Source organism: Leptonotus elevatus, chromosome 22 (assembly GCF_054856555.1).
Source record: "Leptonotus elevatus isolate MCC_2025b chromosome 22, RoL_Lele_1.0, whole genome shotgun sequence".
In the NCBI taxonomy this organism is placed as follows: Eukaryota; Metazoa; Chordata; class Actinopteri; order Syngnathiformes; family Syngnathidae; genus Leptonotus; species Leptonotus elevatus.
In genome coordinates this window covers 6551909-6566175 of record NC_141260.1, presented here as the reverse complement: position 1 = coordinate 6566175, position 14267 = coordinate 6551909, and positions in this window count along the sequence as shown.

The window sequence follows — 14267 nt, the reverse complement described above, 5'->3', positions numbered from 1 at the left end:
ACCGGGACAAAAGAGGTATCAAACGATGCGGCTCGCTCTGACTCGCTGCGCTATTATTTTTATAAGAATTCCCAGTTACCATGGCGACGCTATTCCCAAAAAACTCCCAAATAAAGTCCCATAGGAATGAATGGGAATCCGAAAGAGATCAACTCCAATCAAGCACCTTTTTCAAAGACACGCTGCGCGCGCATACGTTAACCGACCGATATGAAAATTAGCTCATTTTGTTGGAATTTTTGTCATCTTTAGCTCAGTGTCAAAAAAAATTTTAAGGAATGAAAGCTCTCCCCCCTGTGAGGGTTCAAAGACAGTGAGCAAAGGGGAAAAGTCGCCTATTTAGAGTGTGACTAATTAAGGCTTCAGTGACGGGAACCAAAAAATCTATTTCCAAAAGTTTCACTTCAACTCGTCACCATGGCCACAATCTTTGCTCACTAGACCTCAAATTCGCACATTTTGTAGCCACAAGCCTCTGCTTTCTGAAGAACTAATTTTTATTTGGCTACGGTGTCATTTAGTACCTTTATTTTCACTTTAAGCGAGGAGAAGTCGGACTTTGACGCCTATCTCCTCCATGTTAATTTCGCCGTTTTTTCCCTCTTCATTTTCGATCAATCATAAGTTTTCAACCTGCTCTCATTTGGTCATTTTTCATCCGATTAAAAAACTGACAACATGCTCGCGTTCCCCAAACCCTTGCCGTTCTAACGAGCCATTTCTGGAATCTGCATCTTCAACCGTTAAGTCGCGAGAGGCTTTTGTTTGAGGTGAGCGTAATCCTATACAAATCAATGGAGTGTTGGTGCGTGACGTCTCCTCACAACTTCAAATCAAATGTGTGTGCGTGAATGTGCATGTTTTGTAAAGGGGCAGTGAGATACTGTTAATTATGGTAGATTCCACATTTCTTGACCGATTTCAATGGTTTGAATTTTAAACTGTTCAGCTCATTGAAATGTTACTTAAAATCAAATGTGTGTGCGTGAATGTGCATGTTTCTTAAAGGGGCAGTAACATAGTGTTGATTATGGTTAACTTGCACATTTCTTGAGCGATTTCAATGGTTTAAATTTTAAACTGTTCAGCTCATTGAAATGTTGGTTAAAATCAAATGTGTGTGCGTGAATGTGCATATTTCTTAAAGGGACAGTAAGATACTTTATTTGATCTTGATTATGGTTAACTTGCACATTTCTTGAGCGATTTCAATGGTTTAAATGTTATTTTTATTGCGTGTTTCCACGCGAGTTAGCAGGCCCATTCAAAATTTCCGCGGGAATTTTTCTAGTTTTTTTTCTTATTTTTTAATCTTCCGCGTTTTTTTCTGCTAAAATGCGGCCCGTACCGTAGATCGCACCGGGACAAATGAGGTATCAAACGATGCGGCTCGATCTGACTCGGTGCGCTATTATTTTTATAAGAATTCCCAGTTACCATGGCGACGCTATTCCCAAAAAACTCCCAAATAAAAGTCCCATAGGAATGAATGGGAAAAGGAAAGACAAAATCACACATCAAGCACCTTTTTCAAAGAGACGCTGCGCGTGCATACGTTAACCGATTGATATGAATTTTAGCTCATTTTGTTGGAATTTTTCCCATCTTTAGCTCAGTGTCAAAAAAAAAATTAAGGAATGAAAGCTCTTCCCCCTGTGCGGGTTCAAAGACAGTGAGTGTAATCGCCACTCTGATATGCAATTAAGGCTTCAGTGACGGGAACCAAAAAATCTATTTCCAAAAGTTTCACTTCAACTCGTCACCATGGCCACAATCTTTGCTCACTAGACATCAAATTCGCACATTTTGTAGCCACAAGCCTCTGCTTTCTGAAGAACTAAGTTTTATTTGGCTAAGGTGTCATTTAGTACCTTTATTTTCACTTTAAGCGAGGAGAAGTCGCACATTTTTGATCTCTTTTCAATGTAATTTTCGCCGTTTTTGCCTCTTCATTTTCGATCAATCATAAGTTTTCAACCTGCTCTCATTTGGTCATTTTTCATCCGATTAAAAAACTGAGAACATGCTCGCGTTCCCCAAACCCTTGCCGTTCTAACGAGCCATTTCTGGAATCTGCATCTTCAACCGTTAAGTCGCGAGAGGCTTTTGTTTGAGGTGAGCGTAATCCTATACAAATCAATGGAGTGTTGGTGCGTGACGTCTCCTCACAACTTAAAATCAAATGTGTGTGCGTGAATGTGCATGTTTTGTAAAGGGGCAGTGAGATACTGTTAATTATGGTAGATTCCACATTTCTTGACCGATTTCAATGGTTTGAATTTTAAACTGTTCAGCTCATTGAAATGTTACTTAAAATCAAATGTGTGTGCGTGAATGTGCATATTTCTTAAAGGGACAGTAAGATACTTTATTTGATCTTGATTATGGTTAACTATTACATTTCTTGAGCGATTTCAATGGTTTAAATTTTAAACTGTTTAGCTCATTGAAATGTTACTTAAAATCAAATGTGTGTGCGTGAATGTGCATGTTTCTTAAAGGGGCAGTAACACTTTTAGTAGATTATGGTTAACTTCCACATTTCTTGAGCGATTTCAATGGTTGAAAGTTTAAACTGTTCAGCTCATTGAAAAGAGTTAGCAGGCCCATTCAAAATTTCCGCGGGAATTTTTCTAGTTATGGGCCTGCTAAGCGGAGCAAGCAGCAGCGAAGCTGCTGCTTGCGGAGCAAGCAGGCACATATTACTATCCTAGAAAAAGGGTTTATTATGGGCCTGCTAAGCGGAGCAAGCAGCAGCAAGCAGGCACATATTACTATCCACCCAGGAAAAGTGTATATTATTATGGGCCTGCTAAGCGGAGCAAGCAGCAGCGAAGCTGCTGCTTGCGGAGCAAGCAGGCACATATTACTATCCTAGAAAAGGGGTTTATTTTTTTTTCTTCTTATTATTCTTTAATCTTCCGCGTTTTTTCTGCTAAAATGCGGCCCGTACCGTAGATCGCACCGGCACGAATGAGGTATCAAACGATGCGGCTCGATCTGACTCGGTGCGGCATTATTTTTATAAGAATTCCCAGTTACCATGCCGATGCTATTCCCAAAAAACTCCCAAATAAAAGTCCCATAGGAATGAATGGGAAAAGGAAAGACAAAATCACACATCAAGCACCTTTTTCAAAGAGACGCTGCGCGCGCATACGTTAACCGATTGATATGAAAATTAGCTCATTTTGTTGGAATTTTTGTCATCTTTAACTCAGTGTCAAAAAAAAAATTAAGGAATGAAAGCTCTTCCCCCTGTGCGGGTTCAAAGACAGTGAGTGTAATCGCCACTCTGATACCCAATTAAGGCTTCAGTGACGGGAACCAAAAAATCTATTTCCAAAAGTTTCACTTCAACTCGTCACCATGGCCACAATCTTTGCTCACTAGACATCAAATTCGCACATTTTGTAGCCACAAGCCTCTGCTTTCTGAAGAACTAAGTTTTATTTGGCTAAGGTGTCATTTAGTACCTTTATTTTCACTTTAAGCGAGGAGAAGTCGCACATTTTTGATCTCTTTTCAATGTAATTTTCGCCGTTTTTGCCTCTTCATTTTCGATCAATCATAAGTTTTCAACCTGCTCTCATTTGGTCATTTTTCATCCGATTAAAAAACTGAGAACATGCTCGCGTTCCCCAAACCCTTGCCGTTCTAACGAGCCATGTCTGGAATCTGCATCTTCAACCGTTAAGTCGCGAGAGGCTTTTGTTTGAGGTGAGCGTAATCCTATACAAATCAATGGAGTGTTGGTGCGTGACGTCTCCTCACAACTTAAAATCAAATGTGTGTGCGTGAATGTGCATGTTTTGTAAAGGGGCAGTGAGATACTGTTAATTATGGTAGATTCCACATTTCTTGACCGATTTCAATGGTTTGAATTTTAAACTGTTCAGCTCATTGAAATGTTACTTAAAATCAAATGTGTGTGCGTGAATGTGCATGTTTCTTAAAGGGGCAGTAACATACTGTTGATTTTAGTTAACTTGCACATTTCTTGACCGATTTCAATGGTTTAAATTTTAAACTGTTCAGCTCATTGAAATGTTGGTTAAAATCAAATGTGTGTGCGTGAATGTGCATATTTCTTAAAGGGACAGTAAGATACTTTATTTGATCTTGATTATGGTTAACTTCCACATTTCTTGACCGATTTCAATGGTTGAAAGTTTAAACTGTTCGGCTCATTGAAAAGAGTTAGCAGGCCCATTCAAAATTTCCGCGGGAATTTTTCTAGTTATGGGCCTGCTAAGCGGAGCAAGCAGCAGCGAAGCTGCTGCTTGCGGAGCAAGCAGGCACATATTACTATCCACCCTAGAAAAGGGTTTATTATGGGCCTGCTAAGCGGAGCAAGCAGCAGCGAAGCTGCTGCTTGCGGAGCAAGCAGGCACATATTACTATCCTAGAAAAAAGGGTTTATTGTTGCGTTTATTATTATATCATCTTCCACGATTTTTCCGCAAGAATGCGGCCCGTACCGTAGATCGCACCGGCACGAATGAGGTATCAAACGATGCGGCTCGATCTGACTCGGTGCGGCATTATTTTTCTAAGAATTCCCAGTTACCATGGCGACGCTATTCCCAAAAAACTCCCAAATAAAAGTCCCATAGGAATGAATGGGAAAAGGAAAGACAAAATCACACATCAAGCACCTTTTTCAAAGAGACGCTGCGCGCGCATACGTTAACCGATTGATATGAATTTTAGCTCATTTTGTTGGAATTTTTCCCATCTTTAGCTCAGTGTCAAAAAAAAATTTAAGGAATGAAAGCTCTTCCCCCTGTGCGGGTTCAAAGACAGTGAGTGTAATCGCCACTCTGATACCCAATTAAGCTATCAGTGACGGGAACCAAAAAATCTATTTCCAAAAGTGTCACTTCAACTCGTCACCATGGCCACAATCTTTGCTCACTAGACATCAAATTCGCACATTTTGTAGCCACAAGCCTCTGCTTTCTGAAAAACTAAGTTTTATTTGGCTAAGGTGTCATTTAGTACCTTTATTTTCACTTTAAGCGAGGAGAAGTCGGACTTTGCCGCCTATCTCCTCCATGTTAATTTCGCCGTTTTTTCCCTCTTCATTTTCGATCAATCATAAGTTTTCAACCTGCTCTCATTTGGTCATTTTTCATCCGATTAAAAATCTGAGAACATGCTCGCGTTCCCCAAACCCTTGCCGTTCTAACAAGCCATTTCTGGAATCTGCATCTTCAACCGTTAAGTCGCGAGAGGCTTTTGTTTGAGGTGAGCGTAATCCTATACAAATCAATGGAGTGTTGGTGCGTGACGTCTCCTCACAACTTAAAATCAAATGTGTGTGCGTGAATGTGCATGTTTTGTAAAGGGGCAGTGAGATACTGTTAATTATGGTAGATTCCACATTTCTTGACCGATTTCAATGGTTTGAATTTTAAACTGTTCAGCTCATTGAAATGTTACTTAAAATCAAATGTGTGTGCGTGAATGTGCATGTTTCTTAAAGGGGCAGTAACATACTGTTGATTATGGTAGATTCCACATTTCTTGAGCGATTTCAATGGTTTAAATTTTAAACTGTTCAGCTCATTGAAATGTTACTTAAAATCAAATGTGTGTGCGTGAATGTGCATGTTTCTTAAAAAGCAGTAACATAGTGTTGATTATGGTTAACTTCCACATTTCTTGACCGATTTCAATGGTTGAAAGTTTAAACTGTTCAGCTCATTGAAATGTTACTTAAAATCAAATGTATGTGCGTGAATGTGCATGTTTCTTAAAGGGCCAGTAATACTTTTAGTTGATTATAACTTCCACATTTCTTGACCGATTTCAATGGTTGAAAGTTTAAACTGTTCAGCTCATTGAAAAGAGTTAGCAGGCCCATTCAAAATTTCCGCGGGAATTTTTCTAGTTTTTATTTTTTTTATATTTTATTCCACGATTTTTTCTGCTAAAATGCGGCCCGTACCGTAGATCGCACCGGCACGAATGAGGTATCAAACGATGCGGCTCGATCTGACTCGGTGCGGCATTATTTTTATAAGAATTCCCAGTTACCATGGCGACGCTATTCCCAAAAAACTCCCAAATAAAGTCCCATAGGAATGAATGGGAATCCGAAAGAGATCAACTCCAATCAAGCACCTTTTTCAAAGACACGCTGCGCGCGCATACGTTAACCGACCGATATGAAAATTAGCTCATTTTGTTGGAATTTTTGTCATCTTTAGCTCAGTGTCAAAAAAAAAATTAAGGAATGAAAGCTCTCCCCCCTGTGCGGGTTCAAAGACAGTGAGTGTAATCGCCACTCTGATACCCAATTAAGGCTTCAGTGACGGGAACCAAAAAATATATTTCCAAAAGTTTCACTTCAACTCGTCACCATGGCCACAATCTTTGCTCACTAGACATCAAATTCGCACATTTTGTAGCCACAAGCCTCTGCTTTCTGAAGAACTAAGTTTTATTTGGCTAAGGTGTCATTTAGTACCTTTATTTTCACTTTAAGCGAGGAGAAGTCGCACATTTTTGATCTCTTTTCAATGTAATTTTCGCCGTTTTTGCCTCTTCATTTTCGATCAATCATAAGTTTTCAACCTGCTCTCATTTGGTCATTTTTCATCCGATTAAAAAACTGAGAACATGCTCGCGTTCCCCAAACCCTTGCCGTTCTAACGAGCCATTTCTGGAATCTGCATCTTCAACCGTTAAGTCGCGAGAGGCTTTTGTTTGAGGTGAGCGTAATCCTATACAAATCAATGGAGTGTTGGTGCGTGACGTCTCCTCACAACTTAAAATCAAATGTGTGTGCGTGAATGTGCATGTTTTGTAAAGGGGCAGTGAGATACTGTTAATTATGGTAGATTCCACATTTCTTGACCGATTTCAATGGTTTGAATTTTAAACTGTTCAGCTCATTGAAATGTTACTTAAAATCAAATGTGTGTGCGTGAATGTGCATGTTTCTTAAAGGGGCAGTAACATACTGTTGATTATGGTTAACTTTTACATTTCTTGAGCGATTTCAATGGTTTAAATTTTAAACTGTTCAGCTCATTCAAATGTTGGTTAAAATCAAATGTGTGCGCGTGAATGTGCATATTTCTTAAAGGGACAGTAAGATACTTTATTTGATCTTGATTATGGTTAACTTCCACATTTCTTGACCGATTTCAATGGTTGAAATTTTAAACTGTTCAGCTCATTGAAAAGAGTTAGCAGGCCCATTCAAAATTTCCGCGGGAATTTTTCTAGTTATATCATCTTCCACGATTTTCCGCAAAAATGCGGCCCGTACCGTAGATCGCACCGGCACGAATGAGGTATCAAACGATGCGGCTCGATCTGACTCGGTGCGGCATTATTTTTCTAAGAATTCCCAGTTACCATGGCGACGCTATTCCCAAAAAAGTCCCCAAAAAAGTCCCATAGGAATAAATGGGAAACCAAAAGACATCAACCCCAATAAAGCACCTTTTTCCAAGACACGCTGCGCGCGCATACGTTAACCGACCGATATGAACTTTAGCTCATTTTGTTGGAATTGTTCCCATCTTTAGCTCAGTGTCAAAAAAAAAATTAAGGAATGAAAGCTCTCCCCCCTGTGCGGGTTCAAAGACAGTGAGCAAAGGGGTGAAAGTCGCCTATTTAGAGTGTGACTAATTAAGGCTTCAGTGACGGGAACCAAAAAATATATTTCCAAAAGTTTCACTTCAACTCGTCACCATGGCCACAATCTTTGCTCACTAGACATCAAATTCGCACATTTTGTAGCCACAAGCCTCTGCTTTCTGAAAAACTAAGTTTTATTTGGCTAAGGTGTCATTTAGTACCTTTATTTTCACTTTAAGCGAGGAGAAGTCGGACTTTCGCGCCTATCTCCTCCATGTTAATTTCGCCGTTTTTTCCCTTTTCATTTTCGATCAATCATAAGTTTTCAACCTGCTCTCATTTGGTCATTTTTCATCCGATTAAAAAACTGAGAACATGCTCGCGTTCCCCAAACCCTTGCCGTTCTAACGAGCCATTTCTGGAATCTGCATCTTCAACCGTTAAGTCGCGAGAGGCTTTTGTTTGAGGTGAGCGTAATCCTATACAAATCAATGGAGTGTTGGTGCGTGATGTCTCCTCACAACTTAAAATCAAATGTGTGTGCGTGAATGTGCATGTTTTGTAAAGGGGCAGTGAGATACTGTTAATTATGGTAGATTCCACATTTCTTGACCGATTTCAATGGTTTGAATTTTAAACTGTTCAGCTCATTGAAATGTTACTTAAAATCAAATGTGTGTGCGTGAATGTGCATGTTTCTTAAAGGGGCAGTAACATACTGTTGATTATGGTTAACTTTTACATTTCTTGAGCGATTTCAATGGTTTAAATTTTAAACTGTTCAGCTCATTGAAATGTTGGTTAAAATCAAATGTGTGTGCGTGAATGTGCATGTTTCTTAAAGGGGCAGTAATACTTTTAGTAGATTATGGTTAACTTGCACATTTCTTGACCGATTTCAATGGTTGAAAGTTTAAACTGTTCAGCTCATTGAAAAGAGTTAGCAGGCCCATTCAAAATTTCCGCGGGAATTTTTCTAGTTATGGGCCTGCTAAGCGGAGCAAGCAGCAGCGAAGCTGCTGCTTGCGGAGCAAGCAGGCACATATTACTATCCTAGAAAAAAGGGTTTATTGTTGCGTTTATTATTATATCATCTTCCACGATTTTTCCGCAAGAATGCGGCCCGTACCGTAGATCGCACCGGCACGAATGAGGTATCAAACGATGCGGCTCGATCTGACTCGGTGCGGCATTATTTTTCTAAGAATTCCCAGTTACCATGGCGACGCTATTCCCAAAAAACTCCCAAATAAAAGTCCCATAGGAATGAATGGGAAAAGGAAAGACAAAATCACACATCAAGCACCTTTTTCAAAGAGATGCTGCGCGCGCATACGTTAACCGATTGATATGAATTTTAGCTCATTTTGTTGGAATTTTTCCCATCTTTAGCTCAGTGTCAAAAAAAAAATTAAGGAATGAAAGCTCTTCCCCCTGTGCGGGTTCAAAGACAGTGAGTGTAATCGCCACTCTGATACCCAATTAAGCTTTCAGTGACGGGAACCAAAAAATCTATTTCCAAAAGTTTCACTTCAACTCGTCACCATGGCCACAATCTTTGCTCACTAGACATCAAATTCGCACATTTTGTAGCCACAAGCCTCTGCTTTCTGAAAAACTAAGTTTTATTTGGCTAAGGTGTCATTTAGTACCTTTATTTTCACTTTAAGCGAGGAGAAGTCGGACTTTGGCGCCTATCTCCTCCATGTAAATTTCGCCGTTTTTTCCCTCTTCATTTTCGATCAATCATAAGTTTTCAACCTGCTCTCATTTGGTCATTTTTCATCCGATTAAAAAACTGAGAACATGCTCGCGTTCCCCAAACCCTTGCCGTTCTAACGAGCCATTTCTGGAATCTGCATCTTCAACCGTTAAGTCGCGAGAGGCTTTTGTTTGAGGTGAGCGTAATCCTATACAAATCAATGGAGTGTTGGTGCGTGACGTCTCCTCACAACTTAAAATCAAATGTGTGTGCGTGAATGTGCATGTTTTGTAAAGGGGCAGTGAGATGCTGTTAATTATGGTAGATTCCACATTTCTTGACCGATTTCAATGGTTTGAATTTTAAACTGTTCAGCTCATTGAAATGTTACTTAAAATCAAATGTGTGTGCGTGAATGTGCATATTTCTTAAAGGGACAGTAAGATACTTTATTTGATCTTGATTATGGTTAACTTGCACATTTCTTGAGCGATTTCAATGGTTGAATTTTTAAACTGTTCAGCTCATTGAAATGTTAGTTAAAATCAAATGTATGCGCGTGAATGTGCATGTTTCTTAAAGGGGCAGTAATACTTTTAGTAGATTATGGTTAACTTGCACATTTCTTGAGCGATTTCAACGGTTGAAATTTTAAACTGTTCAGCTCATTGAAAAGAGTTGCAAGAGTTAGCAGGCCCATTCAAAATTTCCGCGGGAATTTTTCTAGTTATGGGCCTGCTAAGCGGAGCAAGCAGCAGCGAAGCTGCTGCTTGCGGAGCAAGCAGGCACATATTACTATCCTAGAAAAAGGGTTTATTATGGGCCTGCTAAGCGGAGCAAGCAGCAGCGAAGCTGCTGCTTGCGGAGCAAGCAGGCACATATTACTATCCTAGAAAAAGGGTTTATTTTTTTTCTTATTTTTTAATCTTCCGCGTTTTTTTCTGCTAAAATGCGGCCCGTACCGTAGATCGCACCGGGACAAATGAGGTATCAAACGATGCGGCTCGATCTGACTCGGTGCGCTATTATTTTTATAAGAATTCCCAGTTACCATGGCGACGCTATTCCCAAAAAACTCCCAAATAAAAGTCCCATAGGAATGAATGGGAAAAGGAAAGACAAAATCACACATCAAGCACCTTTTTCAAAGAGACGCTGCGCGTGCATACGTTAACCGATTGATATGAATTTTAGCTCATTTTGTTGGAATTTTTCCCATCTTTAGCTCAGTGTCAAAAAAAATATTAAGGAATGAAAGCTCTTCCCCCTGTGCGGGTTCAAAGACAGTGAGTGTAATCGCCACTCTGATATGCAATTAAGGCTTCAGTGACGGGAACCAAAAAATATATTTCCAAAAGTTTCACTTCAACTCGTCACCATGGCCACAATCTTTGCTCACTAGACATCAAATTCGCACATTTTGTAGCCACAAGCCTCTGCTTTCTGAAGAACTAAGTTTTATTTGGCTAAGGTGTCATTTAGTACCTTTATTTTCACTTTAAGCGAGGAGAAGTCGCACATTTTTGATCTCTTTTCAATGTAATTTTCGCCGTTTTTGCCTCTTCATTTTCGATCAATCATAAGTTTTCAACCTGCTCTCATTTGGTCATTTTTCATCCGATTAAAAAACTGAGAACATGCTCGCGTTCCCCAAACCCTTGCCGTTCTAACGAGCCATTTCTGGAATCTGCATCTTCAACCGTTAAGTCGCGAGAGGCTTTTGTTTGAGGTGAGCGTAATCCTATACAAATCAATGGAGTGTTGGTGCGTGACGTCTCCTCACAACTTAAAATCAAATGTGTGTGCGTGAATGTGCATGTTTTGTAAAGGGGCAGTGAGATACTGTTAATTATGGTAGATTCCACATTTCTTGACCGATTTCAATGGTTTGAATTTTAAACTGTTCAGCTCATTGAAATGTTACTTAAAATCAAATGTGTGTGCGTGAATGTGCATGTTTCTTAAAGGGGCAGTAACATACTGTTGATTATGGTAGATTCCACATTTCTTGACCGATTTCAATGGTTTAAATTTTAAACTGTTCAGCTCATTGAAATGTTACTTAAAATCAAATGTGTGTGCGTGAATGTGCATGTTTTGTAAAGGGGCAGTAAGATACTTTTAGTTGATGTTGATTATGGTGAACTTCCACATTTCTTGACTGATTTCAATGGTTTAAATTTTAAACTGTTCAGCTCATTGAAATGTTAGTTAAAATCAAATGTGTGTGCGTGAATGTGCATGTTTCTTAAAGGGGCAGTAATACTTTTAGTAGATTATGGTTAACTTGCACATTTCTTGAGCGATTTCAATGGTTGAATTTTTAAACTGTTCAGCTCATTGAAATGTTAGTTAAAATCAAATGTATGCGCGTGAATGTGCATGTTTCTTAAAGGGGCAGTAATACTTTTAGTAGATTATGGTTAACTTGCACATTTCTTGAGCGATTTCAACGGTTGAAATTTTAAACTGTTCAGCTCATTGAAAAGAGTTAGCAGGCCCATTCAAAATTTCCGCGGGAATTTTTCTAGTTTTTTTTCTTATTTTTTAATCTTCCGCGTTTTTTCTGCTAAAATGCGGCCCGTACCGTAGATCGCACCGGGACAAATGAGGTATCAAACGATGCGGCTCGATCTGACTCGGTGCGCTATTATTTTTATAAGAATTCCCAGTTACCATGGCGACGCTATTCCCAAAAAACTCCCAAATAAAAGTCCCATAGGAATGAATGGGAAAAGGAAAGACAAAATCACACATCAAGCACCTTTTTCAAAGAGACGCTGCGCGCGCATACGTTAACCGATTGATATGAAAATTAGCTCATTTTGTTGGAATTTTTGTCATCTTTAACTCAGTGTCAAAAAAAAAATTAAGGAATGAAAGCTCTTCCCCCTGTGCGGGTTCAAAGACAGTGAGTGTAATCGCCACTCTGATACCCAATTAAGGCTTCAGTGACGGGAACCAAAAAATCTATTTCCAAAAGTTTCACTTCAACTCGTCACCATGGCCACAATCTTTGCTCACTAGACATCAAATTCGCACATTTTGTAGCCACAAGCCTCTGCTTTCTGAAGAACTAAGTTTTATTTGGCTAAGGTTTCATTTAGTACCTTTATTTTCACTTTAAGCGAGGAGAAGTCGCACATTTTTGATCTCTTTTCAATGTAATTTTCGCCCTTTTTCCCTCTTCATTTTCGATCAATCATAAGTTTTCAACCTGCTCTCATTTGGTCATTTTTCATCCGATTAAAAAACTGAGAACATGCTCGCGTTCCCCAAACCCTTGCCGTTCTAACGAGCCATTTCTGGAATCTGCATCTTCAACCGTTAAGTCGCGAGAGGCTTTTGTTTGAGGTGAGCGTAATCCTATACAAATCAATGGAGTGTTGGTGCGTGACGTCTCCTCACAACTTAAAATCAAATGTGTGTGCGTGAATGTGCATGTTTTGTAAAGGGGCAGTGAGATACTGTTAATTATGGTAGATTCCACATTTCTTGACCGATTTCAATGGTTTGAATTTTAAACTGTTCAGCTCATTGAAATGTTAGTTAAAATCAAATGTATGTGCGTGAATGTGCATGTTTCTTAAAGGGGCAGTAATACTTTTAGTTGATTATAACTTCCACATTTCTTGACCGATTTCAATGGTTTGAATTTTAAACTGTTCAGCTCATTGAAATGTTGGTTAAAATCAAATGTGTGTGCGTGAATGTGCATATTTCTTAAAGGGACAGTAAGATACTTTATTTGATCTTGATTATGGTTAACTTGCACATTTCTTGAGCGATTTCAACGGTTGAAATTTTAAACTGTTCAGCTCATTGAAAAGAGTTAGCAGGCCCATTCAAAATTTCCGCGGGAATTTTTCTAGTTTTTTTTATTCTTAATCTTATTTTTTAATCTTCCACAGTTTTTTCCGCAAGAATGCAGCCCGTACCGTACATCGCACCGGGACAAATGAAGTATCAAACGATGCGGCTCGATCTGACTCGATGCGGCATTATTTTTCTAAGAATTCCCACTTACCATGGCGATGCTATTCCCAAAAAACTCCCAAATAAAAGTCCCATAGGAATGAATGGGAAAAGGAAAGACAAAATCACACATCAAGCACCTTTTTCAAAGACACGCTGCGCGCGCATACGTTAACCGATTGATATGAATTTTAGCTCATTTTGTTGGAATTTTTCCCATCTTTAGCTCAGTGTCAAAAAACAAATTAAGGAATGAAAGCTCTTCCCCCTGTGCGGGTTCAAAGACAGTGAGTGTAATCGCCACTCTGATACCCAATTAAGCTTTCAGTGACGGGAACCAAAAAATATATTTCCAAAAGTTTCACTTCAACTCGTCACCATGGCCACAATCTTTGCTCACTAGACATCAAATTCGCACATTTTGTAGCCACAAGCCTCTGCTTTCTGAAGAACTAAGTTTTATTTGGCTAAGGTGTCATTTAGTACCTTTATTTTCACTTTAAGCGAGGAGAAGTCGCACATTTTTGATCTCTTTTCAATGTAATTTTCGCCCTTTTTCCCTCTTCATTTTCGATCAATCATAAGTTTTCAACCTGCTCTCATTTGGTCATTTTTCATCCGATTAAAAAACTGAGAACATGCTCGCGTTCCCCAAACCCTTGCCGTTCTAACGAGCCATGTCTGGAATCTGCATCTTCAACCGTTAAGTCGCGAGAGGCTTTTGTTTGAGGTGAGCGTAATCCTATACAAATCAATGGAGTGTTGGTGCGTGACGTCTCCTCACAACTTAAAATCAAATGTGTGTGCGTGAATGTGCATGTTTTGTAAAGGGGCAGTGAGATGCTGTTAATTATGGTAGATTCCACATTTCTTGACCGATTTCAATGGTTTGAATTTTAAACTGTTCAGCTCATTGAAATGTTACTTAAAATCAAATGTGTGTGCGTGAATGTGCATATTTCTTAAAGGGACAGTAAGATACTTTATTTGATCT